Source organism: Felis catus, chromosome B4, assembly GCF_018350175.1.
Source record: "Felis catus isolate Fca126 chromosome B4, F.catus_Fca126_mat1.0, whole genome shotgun sequence".
NCBI classification, from domain to species: domain Eukaryota; kingdom Metazoa; phylum Chordata; class Mammalia; order Carnivora; family Felidae; genus Felis; species Felis catus.
The window spans coordinates 28,859,994-28,874,108 of NC_058374.1; the positions used below are offsets into that span (position 1 = coordinate 28,859,994).

The 14,115-nt window shown below is 33.5% G+C and overlaps 1 protein-coding gene and 1 long non-coding RNA gene across 10 annotated transcripts in view; one reads left to right on the plus strand and one right to left on the minus strand.

Moving 5' to 3' along the window:
• ZEB1 (zinc finger E-box binding homeobox 1) overlaps positions 1 to 14,115 on the plus strand; it is a 199,337-nt gene that overhangs the window by 31,198 nt on the left and 154,024 nt on the right. For 6 of the 8 annotated variants that reach the window (XR_006600410.1, XR_006600408.1, XR_006600407.1 and 3 more), the window contains one exon: positions 13,307 to 13,464. The exons of the other annotated variants lie outside the window; for them this stretch is intronic. The gene's annotated coding sequence lies outside the window, so the exon portion shown is untranslated. The remainder of the gene's footprint in view (positions 1 to 13,306; positions 13,465 to 14,115) is intronic. 8 annotated transcript variants of the gene reach the window in all.
• LOC111561297 overlaps positions 1,683 to 14,115 on the minus strand; it is a 30,868-nt gene continuing 18,435 nt past the window's right edge. For both annotated transcript variants that reach the window (XR_002743707.2, XR_002743706.2), the window contains exon 3: positions 1,683 to 3,247. This is a non-coding gene — a long non-coding RNA (uncharacterized LOC111561297). The remainder of the gene's footprint in view (positions 3,248 to 14,115) is intronic.

Genomic DNA, 14,115 nt, shown 5'->3' on the forward strand with positions numbered 1-14,115 from the left:
AAATCAAGCTTGGTAAGTAGTGATAGTTTTTAAACTTTATTACTCTTTGAGTTCACTTATTTAGAGTTCCCTGATAGATTGTTAGAGTTGGAAATAGTGAGTTCATTGCTTGACTGAATAAATAATTCATATGGCACAAAAGCGGCTTTTTCTTCCTCCCCAGTCCCTTTCTCCTCCATTATATTCACTTTCTCTCTTTTAAAAGGATCCTTTACAGCCAAAGAGTAACTTTGTGTGAATGTGCAAGGGCTTGGGCATTGCTGCAACCTTAATGCTCACTGAATATCTGAGGTCAACCTAAGAAAACGAAGAAATCTGTTTTAAATGTGTATTCTCCAGTAGCAACTGAAAAGATATGTAGTAGTTATAAATCATTAGACCTTACCCTTATGGTAAAGTTGCCTTGGGAGTTCCTTTTAGCAAAATACATTTTTCCTTTTGGATATAGTATTTTCCATAGTGTCTGCCTCGAAATAAAATTGAGTTTTAAAATTGAGTAAATCATTGAATTTCTTCTAGTTTTTCAGAAATCTTTTTAAGTAGATGAAATGACAGAGTTAGTTTGGTAAAACATGAGAGTTGTTTTTATTCTTTATGTGATATTTTAGAATTCTTTATTTTGTAAGAATTATGATTATATTAAATATGTGAAATTCCATTTTTCTACCTTTTATTATAGCAGCAAAGTAGGAATTATGCCAGGTTATTTTCTCTCTGCTGTTTAAATCATAAGAGACTCTGTTTTATTGGATCAAAGCAATTGTCTATCTAAGTAATCTCCTTGTCAATGACACCACTGGAGATGATGGTTATCTTTCATAAATCAACTATATTCTTACTTTTTGTAATAAATTAGCATCTGCTATCCCTAAGAGTATCTAAAAGAATTTTTTTTAATTTGTGTGTACTCAGCATATTTCATGGTATAACAGTACTTTCATATAATAGATGTTTAATGTAAGACAGTAGACTGTAATCCAGACTCTGCCAACTGGAAATATTTATGAATATTTGGTATTTTGCTCCTTCTGTGGTGTGTTGCTATTTTAATTCTTCTTTGAAGAATTTTCTGAATAAGATAGAATGTTTAGTATGATTTAGTGCTGTATATTTTATTGTATACTATTCATATGATGGTAGTCTATAATACATAGGCTAAGAAATTTAATCTGGATTATCTATTTTGATCTAACCAAACTCTGCCTTGTTACCTATTTGTCTTTCTTTTTTGAACTTAAAGTGATGCCTTCTTATTTTCTTATTTTAAGACTTAGTGATTTGTCAGTATTAACTTTATCCATAAATAGTCCTTGTCATTTTATGACACATTGTGATTTTAAGCACTGAACCCTACTGGTTTTTTTTTATTTAAACTAAGTGTAACCTTTTTTTTTTTTTTTAAGTTTATTTATTTTGAGAGAGCGAGAAAGTGGGCCTGGGAGGGGCGGAGAGAGAGAGAGAGAGAGAGAGGGAGAGAGAGAATCCCTAGAAGGCTCTGCACGCTCTGTGTGGAGCCCAGTGTGGGGCTCAAACTCACAAACCCTGAGATCATGACCTGAGCTGAAATCAAGAGTCAGACACTTAACTGACTGAACCACCTGGGTGCCCAAACCCTTAGTAATTCTTAAAGCTTAGGCTTTATTATGTTTTTTCACAATTCTATTTCAGTCACAGAAACCAAGTATATTCTGGTTTTTATTGGCCATTTAAGTGCTGACACTGGTATTGTTGAAATACATTTCTAAGGGAAATAGTGTTTTACTTATCAGTTGCTTCATAACAAACCACTCTAAGGTTTAGTGGCTTAAACAACAGTAATTTACTACTTCTCATCATTTTAAGGGTTGACTGGGTGAATCTTCTGCCTTGTGTGGCTTTCCTTGTAGTGCTAGGAAGGCAGGGCAGACTCAAAAGGCCTCCTCACATGACTGGCAATGGATGCAGGTTGCTGGCCCCTGGCCCTTAGTTCTCGCTAAGGGTGCCTCTCTCTGATGTTAATTGGCTCCCTCGCATCAGGATAGCCAGATTCCAAGAAAAAATGTTCCAAAAGGCAAAGGCAGAAGCTGTAGCTCTTTGAAGGCCCAGATTCATGAATGACCCAGAATCACTGTGCCCATTCTGTTGGTCAAAGCAGATCACAAGACCAGCCCATATCAAGAGGAGGGCAAATTGGTTTTATTTCTTGGCACAGGAAATCACACTATAAAAGAGAAAATGGGATGGGACATACTGTTGTAGCCAACTTTGGAAACTCTAACTGTATTGAATTTTTTTCTGAATTTAGCTGTTGGCCATTACCACGTTTCACAAACTGGTATATTCAAGCACATGAGGATTTGTATGCTGACTTTATAATAGAGTCACTTAACGGCTATTATTTACTGTTTTCTCAACTCACATAGTAATGTTAACATCACAGGAAAATTTACCAGTTAAATGAGATGATTTGGAAGTACACAGCATAGCGCTGGAAATTCAGTTACTCTTACCACACCTTTCCCCTTGACCTTCATGTTTAAATAATGTATATATTTGTGATGATAGTACTTAAAGTATAATTTTAGTGATGAGTCATAATTTATCTAAAGTCTTATCAGCCTTATCAAGGTATATTGATTGTTCCACTTTGAGTAAAGTTTATAACAGCCACATAATTTATAGGTCTTCTAATCTAAGCATCTGTTTCATGCAAAATTCTTTATAAACTGTTCTGTATGGGCTGTTTACAATGTAATGAACTGCTGATTGGTAGCAATGTTTAAAGAAGTTTGCTGTTCTTATTTGCCATAGCTCTACATTCTATTCTACCTTATATTATGCAGGGAAGTCTTGTGACTTTTCCTAAGTGGTCTTTCTGGGTCATCTTCCAGAATTTATTTACAATCTAATATATAAGTCCTTTGCCATAGGGATTAACAAACTGAATCAGAGAAAGAAGTCTGAAGAGATATATAATTTTCCAGTGGTCCTTTATAAGGAGGGCGTAGAGTTACTATACTTCCTTTGCTTAAGGAGCATGGTACTGATAGGCAAAAATTTGATTCTGTTTGAGTCACGTATTGTTTGTTTTAGTCTCAGTAGTCACCAGTACCACCAACCTGTCATATTGTCAGTACATGGTTTTGGTCACCAGGTAAGCAAGTCCTAGAAAACCGGTACTACTTGTATAAAATAAGTGAAAGCCCGTGTCCTATTTCACGCTTGAAGATCACATTGAAGAGGATATTGATTTGGCTTTAAACAATATCTGCAAAGACACAAATAAAATATCACATTAAATATAACAGACAATTGAAAGAATGGAGAAAGACATAAGGAAGAATTTTTGGACAGTAGTAATGATTACATATTAGAACAGGGTTCCCAGGGGAATATTTTAAATAATTAGACATATGACAGTGTTCCGGATTATGTGGGACATGCTAAAAGTGAGAACAGAGTGAAAGAAGTGGAGTCTGTTTTGGCAAGTCTGTCTACTAAAAGGGGAATATTTCATTTCCTCTAAAAAATTAATGACATTAGAATCTTGTTTCATCTTATTTTTATGCATAGATTTTATAGGTAATTTTTGGGAGAAGCTTTTATTAAGTTTTATGTAAAGCACTATTTTTTTGTACACAGCACACAATGGGCACCTATTTGTATGGCACATAATTTGTAGAACGTATTCATATTACTATATTTTATTCAAATAAATCAGCAATTGTAAGAGACATCCTTTGATTTAATAACATTTTCCTCTCTTTTTGGAAAAAATGAGATACTTTTCTTGTGGGAGGAAGGAACATTCTATCTGAGGATTATTCTGAATTACTTTTAGCCACAAGCATTGCAGCCACATGCTACTCTTGACCTCTAACACCTTTAGAATTGATAGCATACTTAAATTTATGGCTTGGTTTCCATTTCCTATTTAATTAAACTTGTAGCTTTTTTTTACTAATTATATTACATATTATTAGAAGTTAAGTAATTTCTCTTGAAAGTCATCCAGAAGATCTTGATGTTAGGTTAAAACTCCACTGTATATGGTTCTATCTGCAGATAACAGAGGTGACAAAAGGTATATTCTTGGTCATGTCTAAGTTCGCACTTGGGTAGGCAGTGACAAGGTATTATAACGTGTAATGACTGGCAGGTTTTTCTGATATTTACTCTAAGACTCCTCTTGATTTGAAAAATATTAAGGTGAAAAAGTGTACTAGACTATTTCATTTTCTCCCCCTCCCGACAACTGCATAAGGAAGACAGATCAGGTGTTTGATAGTGTTATTAAGGTATAGAATCCAAGTGTTTGAGACCTAAAGTCACACAGTAAGTAGTAGATACGGGACTAATAACCAGGTCTTCAAGACCTCCAGATAAGTGTATTATCTACTGTACTGTGCTGCCTTCTCAACAATAATTTAGTTATGGATTAACTTCAATTTTAAGAGATCCATTATTCAACAAATATTTATTAAATGCTAGTATTGTATGCCTGGAATTACATTAAATTATATTGCAAGACATTAAATAAAACAATTAAGGTCTGTGTTCTCATGAAGCCAAAAACTTTGGAAAAAACTGAAATTAAATAATTACAACTAAGATGAACAGTAAGAGAGAATTTACAGGGTGATACTAGAGTACGTAATAGGCAAACCTAACTGCCTGGCATGGTGAGGTAGTATTAATGGGCAAATCAGGCAAGGACAAGAGAAGTAACTTTTAGGCTTAGTTGGGAAGAACCAGCATGAGTCAGAGAGGGTTGCAGGTAGCAGAAATAGTGTCTGCAAAAGCAAAAGAATGGAAAGGATTCCAGTATTATCTGAGCATTGAGAAGAAGGAGAAATAAAGATGGAGAGGAATGTAGGAAACAGATGATATGATCTTAGTCTGTATCCTAAAGGATATTGGGAAGCCTTGGAAAGGTTTTAAGTAGAGGTGTAACGTGATTAAATTTTCATTTGAAAAACATGAATCTGACTGCAGTGAATATAGAAGCCTATTGTTACAAGCTGTTTGTGTACATGAGGTTGGAGATGATGGATACAGCAGTTGAGTTGGAGAGAAGGTGATAGACTTGAAATTTTTGAGGTAGACAAAGCCTAGGGATTTGACAGAAATACAAACCCAGTATTATTGCTATTCCATGCATAGGATGTGTGCAAAATACTCTCCAAAATCCCTTCAATAACTTGTGCTTGAATGTTAGGAAGTGACTGTTATATAATTTAGAAAGCATTATTCCTCAAGTAATTTGTGAATTGAGCTAATTCCTATTACTTGATTCCATTAAATAGCATAGGGAGAATCTAGTTTCAAAAGAGAATTTGTCATCTTAATTTATATGGTAAAGCATATGAATAATTTTATGTACACACATAGTGCATGTTACCTTGTTCCTACCACTCTTTAGTCAGTATCAGACTTGAAAGTTGATTGAATATTTAGGATTCTCCTATTCTTGATTGATTGGTTGAAACTTAGAAATTTAAACCATTTTGTTTCAAGGAACATTCTATTAAGAAACACTTTTTTCTTTATAAGTTATTGCTGGATCATTGGTTCCAGAAACGGGCTCCTAGTTAAATTAGAAGACTCAAGAGGAGAAAATTTTGGAAGCCTGCTTCCCTGAATACCTTATGAACTGCTTTATTTTCTTGGCCAGCAGTATCTTTTGTGTACTTAGGGGTGTTATTATCTGCTGTATTAGGAGCAGCAAGTCAAATAATAAGGACTTCTGACTGTGAAGAATTAGGCCATTTAGGGACATATATGGAGACTGGACTTGTGGAAAGTTTATGCTTATCTTAGTGGGGAGAGGGACAGCCAGTATTCTATTTTCACTTGATTGTGGCCATGTAAGAATTAATGCTGATTGTTGCCAAGTTTTTTAGTTTTTCAAAAGGATCCTAAAATACACATCTTTATGTGAATTAGTTGGTAACTAATTCAGCTGTTTTAAAAATACTCTGTGACTACTGTGCAAAATATGCCCGTGAAATATATTTGGCCCAAACATCTCTGTTTTATACCTTCTGCTTTATAGAGGTCTTCTATATGTAGGTAAAAGATCAAAATTATTTCTAGGCAAAGGAAACGTCAAAATTAGGAAGGAAAGAAAAAGAAGAAAAGAGGAAATGAGATATTATTTATAAGAAGTACAAAACTAATTATCTAGATGGTATTTTTAGTTTAAACTAAGTTCAAAGAAAAATTCACTGTCCCCAAAATAATTTTATAAGTTTCAGAGCATATTTCTAGCAAATTCAGTGCTCTGAATATGCATGACTGGGAACTCAGAGTAGGATGGGAGTGTATAGGGTACAGGGAACCAATCAAATGTAGATGAAAGTCTAATGGTTCTCTCTTAAACAGTTAGGAGTAAAGTACAGCAAGAACAAGAGACCTGTGATATCAGAGAAATCACACTATAGCAATCTGAGTAGATCAGGGACTCATTGCAGTACTGTATTAAAAGCATAATTTGACTTTTGTATTAATGATCAAGAAGAGGCTCAATTGTTTTTTACACTCTGATATTTTGAATACTGCCTTCCAATAACATATATAATATACAATTATTGTAGGCAATTAAGAAAATACAGAAAAATAATATATAACGTTATTCTTTAAAAGCCAGGAATAGGTAAAAATAGGTTTTATAATCTTCTGAAAGTATTGAGAACTTGGCACCTATCGGTTTTCTAAAAGCTAATTCATTTCCAGATTCATCTGATTTTTGACTTCAAAGGATATTAATTAACTCATAAGAAAGCACCAGAAGTGAGTTATTGCAGCAGACATACATTGTTAGGTCAGTGGCTCAGTGATTTCTTAAAGGATTCAGTTTGGCTTTCTGTTCTACTTTTTCTACACAGTATTGGTTTATCCCAGTGTTGTAGTTACAGAATGGCTACCAATTGCAATCAGGATTATATGTTTCTTTCAGATCCAAAGAAGATAACTTCACTTTCAAAGACATTATAGCTTTTTTCTTTCTCTTAAGCAGTTACCCTTTACCTTCACCCCTGCTTGCTTCTCATTGACCTAAATTTGTCTAAAACACCTAAACTAATCATTGGCAAGGGAGAAGGGACTTACCATAATAATGGATTAGACTAATTGTGGGCTAGACTGGAGGCTCAGGGTCTGTCCGCTTCCCCTGAGGTCCACGGGTCTACTGGGGGAGACTTGGATACTGAATCAAATCGTGGATCATTAGGAAGGAAGCACTGGATAAACACTCAGTACTGTCGCTACAGGTGCATTAAGGAGCATGTGCTGTCTGAACTCTTCGCTTACAGGAAGCACCAGCAGCTTTCCCTGTCACTCCCAGGAAGTATGAGGTGGTGTCTGGTGGGTCTGTTCTCTGTCTCCTGTTCCAGCACCCTCGTTAGCAGCACTTTGATAGCTACTGAGGAATTTTTTTCCAAAAATTTTCTCGACACTTAATAGACAACTCTAGAATGAACTGTGTGGGCCATGAATGGAACAAACTTCAGTTTATATAAATAGTTTCTTAAATAAGCTTTACTTTGAAAAGTGTATATTCTCCTTCTGCTCTTCAGAAGATTTTTGTCCCATGATCTCAGTAATAGTTTCATCCTTATTATATGGCTATAAAGGTGAAATATAACTCATGGGATTACTTACAAAGCAAAAATACTTACAGTTTTAAAAATCTCTGTATAGAAAATGCTAATTGTATATTTTTAAGCACCCATCATTTGGACTAAAATAATCAACTTAAACCATTTCTTTCAGTTTTCAGATTTTTAGATATTAGCCAAATATTGAGTATCTGGGTCACACTGTCATTACAAACAAATCTAGGCCAAAATGGTTTATGCTTCTCAGTTGCCAGCTTAGTTCCTCCGTTTCCTTTCAACTAAACTTTACTTGTTTTTGCGGAGTACTGTGTTCTTTGTATGGAACTGATCCTCTTTTGTCTCTTTTCCCCCTAAATCAGGGTAACAGAGCACATAAATAACTATGCTTTTGGCTGCTATGTTTCAGAATTGTTCCTGTACAAAGGGTCACACGTGCTAAATTATGTACTGCAGTGATAATTACTGTGTGAAACCTTGCTTAAGATGCTAGAGAAACTGGGTTTTGTTACAGGAGCTATAACATTTCTTAGAGTCAGCCTGTACACCGTCTGGTATTGAGAGTATCAGAACTCCTAAAGACCCTCTGATAATTTTAAATGTGAATTTGTTCCACTTGCCATGCTACATGGGGTAACATTTTTCTTCAAGTTACAATGAGAAGTCTTCAGTGTAATGGTACAGAGAGAAGGGAAGAGAGAGGAAAAGTATATTGGAACAACAAATATTTCACCTGCATTTTTGAAGTAGTGAGGCTGTGAAAGTCTATTTTGAAAGGAGCATAGTTTATGGCAGTTTGTGTTAATACAGGGCCCGTAGTTTTCTGGTAATTAAGAACTTCATACTTTTTGGAATTTTTAATACTGTTTTTTCCTCCAAATTTATAATGCTTGATTTCACACTACTGTATCCTGTTTTGAAAATACAAAATGATAGCATGTATACTTCTTGAAGGTTTCTAGATAAAATAGTTTATCATCACTGGATATTCAGTTAGTACATTTCCAGATAACAGATGCTTCCCTTCTTTGCTTGCTAAAATCTTTCATCTCAGCCATTCTTATTGTAAAGTGTCTTGGAAAGCCTTTATGTTTTAATGATTCTGAATTGTTGATGAATATTTGTTAATACAGTGTCTCCAGGGGCTACTGAGGTATGTCATAGGGCCATTTGTCCTTAACAGCGAACAGTTCTCCATAGCTATTGTTCTTTTGCGTATTGTTAAATGGTGTTTCTATTTTTCAAAGCTTGATATTAATTCATATGGCTACTAGCATGCAGAGAAGGGTATTTGTGAATAAAGTAAGAGAAAGAAGGTTCTTAATGGGCTTGAAGAGCACTTAAGTGAGGGAAGTACTTGGATTTTATGATGTTTTTTATTTCATTTGATGCCTTTCTCTCTGTCTCATGAACCTGCCCCTTTGTGCCCAACACCCCCCCCCTTTTTTTTCCAAAAAGCATGGTACTTGGCATGTGTTCCAGGTAGTTACTGTAAGAGAGATGGGCTTGGATTTTGAAGCTAGACAGACACTGAAGACGATTATAACTGGATCATTTAATAGCACCAGAATCTTAGGTTCACAGGTGGAAAATAGGCAATAGGCATGTTATACTTATATCTGAGGGTTGTGAGGATTAAAAATAATGCATCTTAAATCTAGTGTAGGAGATATCTTAACAAATGCTAGTTCCCTGTATGTTTTAAAATTAATGTCCCACTTATTTTGGAAATGACATTTGCCTACTTCATTCAGTATGATACTATAATGATTAATGAGTCAATATCCCTAAAATACAGTAGCTTGTAATATCTCTTTAATCAGAAATAAATGATATAGGACAAGATTTTGTTGATTAATTTGGTTGATCATATGAATAAAATAAGGTGGAATATTTTTGAAGACTGAAATACAAATTCAGAGGCAAGAAAAATATTTTTTAATAAAATGTAGGAGACATTTTTTTCAGCCAATAGGACGAATCATGTTGAAATATTTTGTTGATATCTCTCAAGAGTTGATACACTACTAGTGAGTACTGTTTCTTTAATGCGGAGGTAGGTGTTATTCTAGAAACCATGTAGACGAGTTAAAAATCTCACAGAGTTCTCAAGACCATTTTGTATTTACCCTATTGCAGCAAGTTCCAGTAACCTGAAACAATACTACATGGGTGCTCTAGTAAATCACATATTTATTGTTACAAAATTTTATAATTGTCCATAGATTTTAATTAATCCATTTACAGATCAGCTTGTAAGGATATCATTTGCTTAGTAAGTACTCTAAATACACATCTAGTGCCATTGAGTTTTGATGGTATCAGAGGGAAGAAACAAAAAGCCATAGCCTCTGCCTTTAAGGAGCTGTCTCACAATAATATGAACACCTTGATTGAGAAGTTCCATAGATGTAATGTGATGAAATACTACAAAATTGCCTATTAAAAACTTCCCAGAAATACTGGGAAGGGAATGGTGAGTGGGCTGGAGGCAGGGTTTGAATGAGAATCAAACATGTGATTTAAAATTTTTTTATGTTTAAGAATGATGTATGAAATTTAAAGGTGAGTTAAGTCTAAGAAAGCAAGGATTCTTACTTTCAAAGGAAATAAATGAGCTTTATTGAGATTTGTTCATAAATACAGACATGTGATTGTTGTGGTTGGTAAGTTGGAATTAATTTGTTTAGCATCATTGCCTGTTCAAAAGAGTTTTGGTGAGTGATGAAAGAATTTAGGTGTTGCCTAAGGAGTGGTGAGTGATGAAAGAATTTAGGTTTTGCCTAAGGAGTACTCTAACTTTTGAGACCAACTGAACTAAAAAGATGTTGTGTTTCACTAGAAGCATCTTATGAGTTATGACTGAATAGACAATGAAATCTCAGTTGAGTTAGTTATCCTTACAACTAAATAAATCTAAGCAGTATTTTGACTATTTCTTTTTATATTTCCCATTTACAAATATTCTGAACCTCTCTTTCTGACCATTTATATATAGTTGGCATTAGTTATATCACCTGAAACAGTCAAGATAAGACTTCTTATTTCTAATGCTATCCATGTAGCATGCTTAAATTGCTAGACAATTTATGAAAAACGGGTAAAAGAGGGTGCCAGGAAGTGAAATAAAAATAGAAGTAATATCATGGCAAATTCTAGGAAATTGTATTTTTTTATAAAAAGATTTGATACAATTTTATATATTCCTCAAACCCACATTCTTAGTCTCTAAGAGTTTGGTGTAAGACTGAACGTATGCTATAAAGCATATAAAGAAAGTTCAGTTTAATCATACAGCTTTATTTCCCTAACTTTATGCACTGGTTCTTTGCATTTGCTGGGGCTGATTATATGAGTGTCTGAGATGTAGTTTGGAGGTTAAAAAGTTGAAATCTTTCTAAGAAAATTACATCTTTTTCTAGATACAGCAGTTTCTTTCCTTGAATGTAGTAATAAAACCATTTGTTCTTTAGGGGTCTTGATTTTGCTATTGACTAGTTGTGTCACTTAGCAAAAATAATGTAATATTACTGGAACTGTTTCCTCATTTATAAAATTAGGGATAATGTTAAAATCTAAAACTCTTACAGATTAGTAGGACGTATTTTATCTATGATAGATAGATAGATAGATAGATAGATAGATAGATAGATACGAACACATTGGCAGGTCCCTTGCTGTTCATTATTGCTGGAATGTGAAACTGGTTTTGTTGTGTCAGGTTCATTATCGATAATGTCATTCACACCAAGCAAATCATTCTGTGCTTTTTTTGATTCATGATTTTATTAATCTCATGGTACTCTTCAGGATTATGTGTCTTGTATTAAAAATTAAGTTACTGCCATGATGATTAGCATTACTAGAGTGAGTGACATAAGCAAATTTAAAATTATTTCTCTTCTACTGAAGGCCCATTAAAAAAAAAAAAAAATATATATATATATATATATATATATATATATATATATATCTCCAATGTTCTGTAATTTCATTTGACTAAAGAATGTATCTTTGGTCTTATTCCAGAGTAAGGACAGGACTACTTCTGTAGCTGTATTCTGTAATTAATTTTTGCTTTGTGGGTTTCATTAGGCTAAATAAGAATAAAATGGTTGTATATTTTCTGCTTTAAAAATGTTCTTGCTATAAAGTCTTCTCAGATCAGCCTCACATATGACAAACTCATTCAAACAATTTAAGCTGCCCCAGTGTATTTGTTTTTTTCTTGAAAATCTCACCACTTATATGTCTTTCTGAGCTGTTTTTCTCCTTCCTCCACCCCCATGTTATGTTTTGGATTATAAACTTGCTGAGAAAGGAATTTCGTCTTTTCTCTGTATCTCATAGTACCCAGGAAAGAATTCTGTTAGTCACTGAATAGTTTGCAAATGTTACTACTATTGAGGATTTTGGATTAAAATTATTGAATAAAACGGAATAAGCCTTTTCTAGGATATCAAATTGGGGGTCAGTGTGATTAACTCAAAGACATGGCAATTTTGTTAAGCTCTGGACTTTGTGCCAAAGTTACTTTCTCTTGATTTTACCATAAATTGATTATTCACCTTATATTCTCTCTTACATAATACTTTGGTATCAGGATATTGATAGCAGAAAGCCTGTCAGGGTGTAGGTTGGGTAGATGTACATGTGTGTGTACACGTGTGCTCGTGTATGTGTATGAGAGAGAGTAGGCACATAGAATATGTGAGAATTGGGGTTACATGTTATGGTTAGCATTCTAATCTGAGCATTACATAACAATCTAATTATGTGTACTTAATTTTAGACTATTATACTTGACCTTCAGAAATAACTTTTAATCAGTGGTAAATGCAATACCTCAGGACATGTTTTTCCATTCCTTTCATGTTTTCCTTTTAGCTTTATTCTGTTGTATATTTTCCAAACACTTAAATGGTCAAGGATAAAAAAATTATTAAAATGGGTCAGGTTCTGTAACTAGGCAGAAATTATTGGAGCTCTGTACTATACCTTAATCACATATAGGAACAGTTTAATATGCCTAATATTTGAGAAGCATCAAAACAGACTGTGAAGCTCAACAACCATAAAGCTTCATGGTTGAAAATCATATATAATTGACAACCTTTACAAAGATTAGCTGTAATAATTAAGATGAAAAGAGCCTAAATTTGGTGCAGAAAAAGGGCTGAGTTGTTTTTGAACTATAATTAAAAGTTAGTATCCATACATTTTTGTCTTCTCAATATAAACAATATTTGCAGGCAGAGCGTGTCTTTTCAGTGTAACCTTTAACTTCTTATGGTACTACAAGTAGTTGATGATTTAGTAAATACTTTATGAATATAGATGATACTATCAAAATGTTTCCAAATATTACAGTTAATATTTGGAGTCAGTGTTTGACAGGGTTCAAGTTTGCAACAGTACAGTTTATAGATATATCATTGAATAAATGCCATCTTTATTGTGTGTTAATTTGGGTAATAAAATAATTGAGGGAACTTTGTTAGAAGAAATTAGAAGTTCACTTAAAACTGTTCTTGGATGATACTAGAATTTTAGAGGTTTTTTTTTTTCTTTTGTCGTAGCATTTCTTCTTAAACATAATGATTGCTTAAAAGGATAAATCAAAGTCACTCACTTTATTTTCCAGTTTAGAGTCATTGCTCATTATCAGTTGGTGGGTGTGGAAACAACTTAACGAAGTTTGGGTAATTTAGTTTCAGTTTAAATTCTCAACTGGCAATTGGCCGAAAACTCCCATCAGAAGACGTGAGCATCCAAATGTCATTTTGTGATTTGGCTACTGTCTGCTTGAATAGGAAGGCCCTATCAAGAAAAACTAATGGCGTGATTAACTATCAAAAGAAAATCAATGGTAAGAGTTTTCATTTAAATTATAATGTGTGTGTGTGTGTGTGTGTGTGTGTGTGTAAAGCATACCATTTATTATTTGAATTAAAATTTTAGAACTTTAAAAATCTAGGACATAATGCGAAATGTTTGAATTTATATGTCTGTGACTTACATTTGTAACAAAATACATGCAAAGAATGGTTTTATAGAGATTTTATATGCTTAATGTTGATAAGAAGACTAATTAAAAGTGTAAAAAATAAGTTATATAATTCATAATTGTTTTAACACATTCAGGGTTTTTTTGTAGAGAACTAGTTCTCTTTAAAAAAATAGCATATTATAAATACTGCTTGTATGAAGTTTAACTTTTTAAAAAAATTTATACAAAACTGAATTTGTTAGTTTCGTATATGCTTCTTACTAAAGTAAATGTCATAAGTTTTGCAATAAAATAGTATATTGATCTCTGTTTTGTTTTTTACGTCCATTATAAAGTGATGGGTGGGGAGAAAGAAAGTATATCATATAATGAAATCCGCTTAGTTTAGCATTAGGTTTTTAAAACTGTATCATTGCTACAACATCTCTGTGGAAAATACTAAATTATCAGGATAGATGTTTAAATGAAGTGGAGTATCTGTTCATAATACAGCACACTATCAAGTTTTGG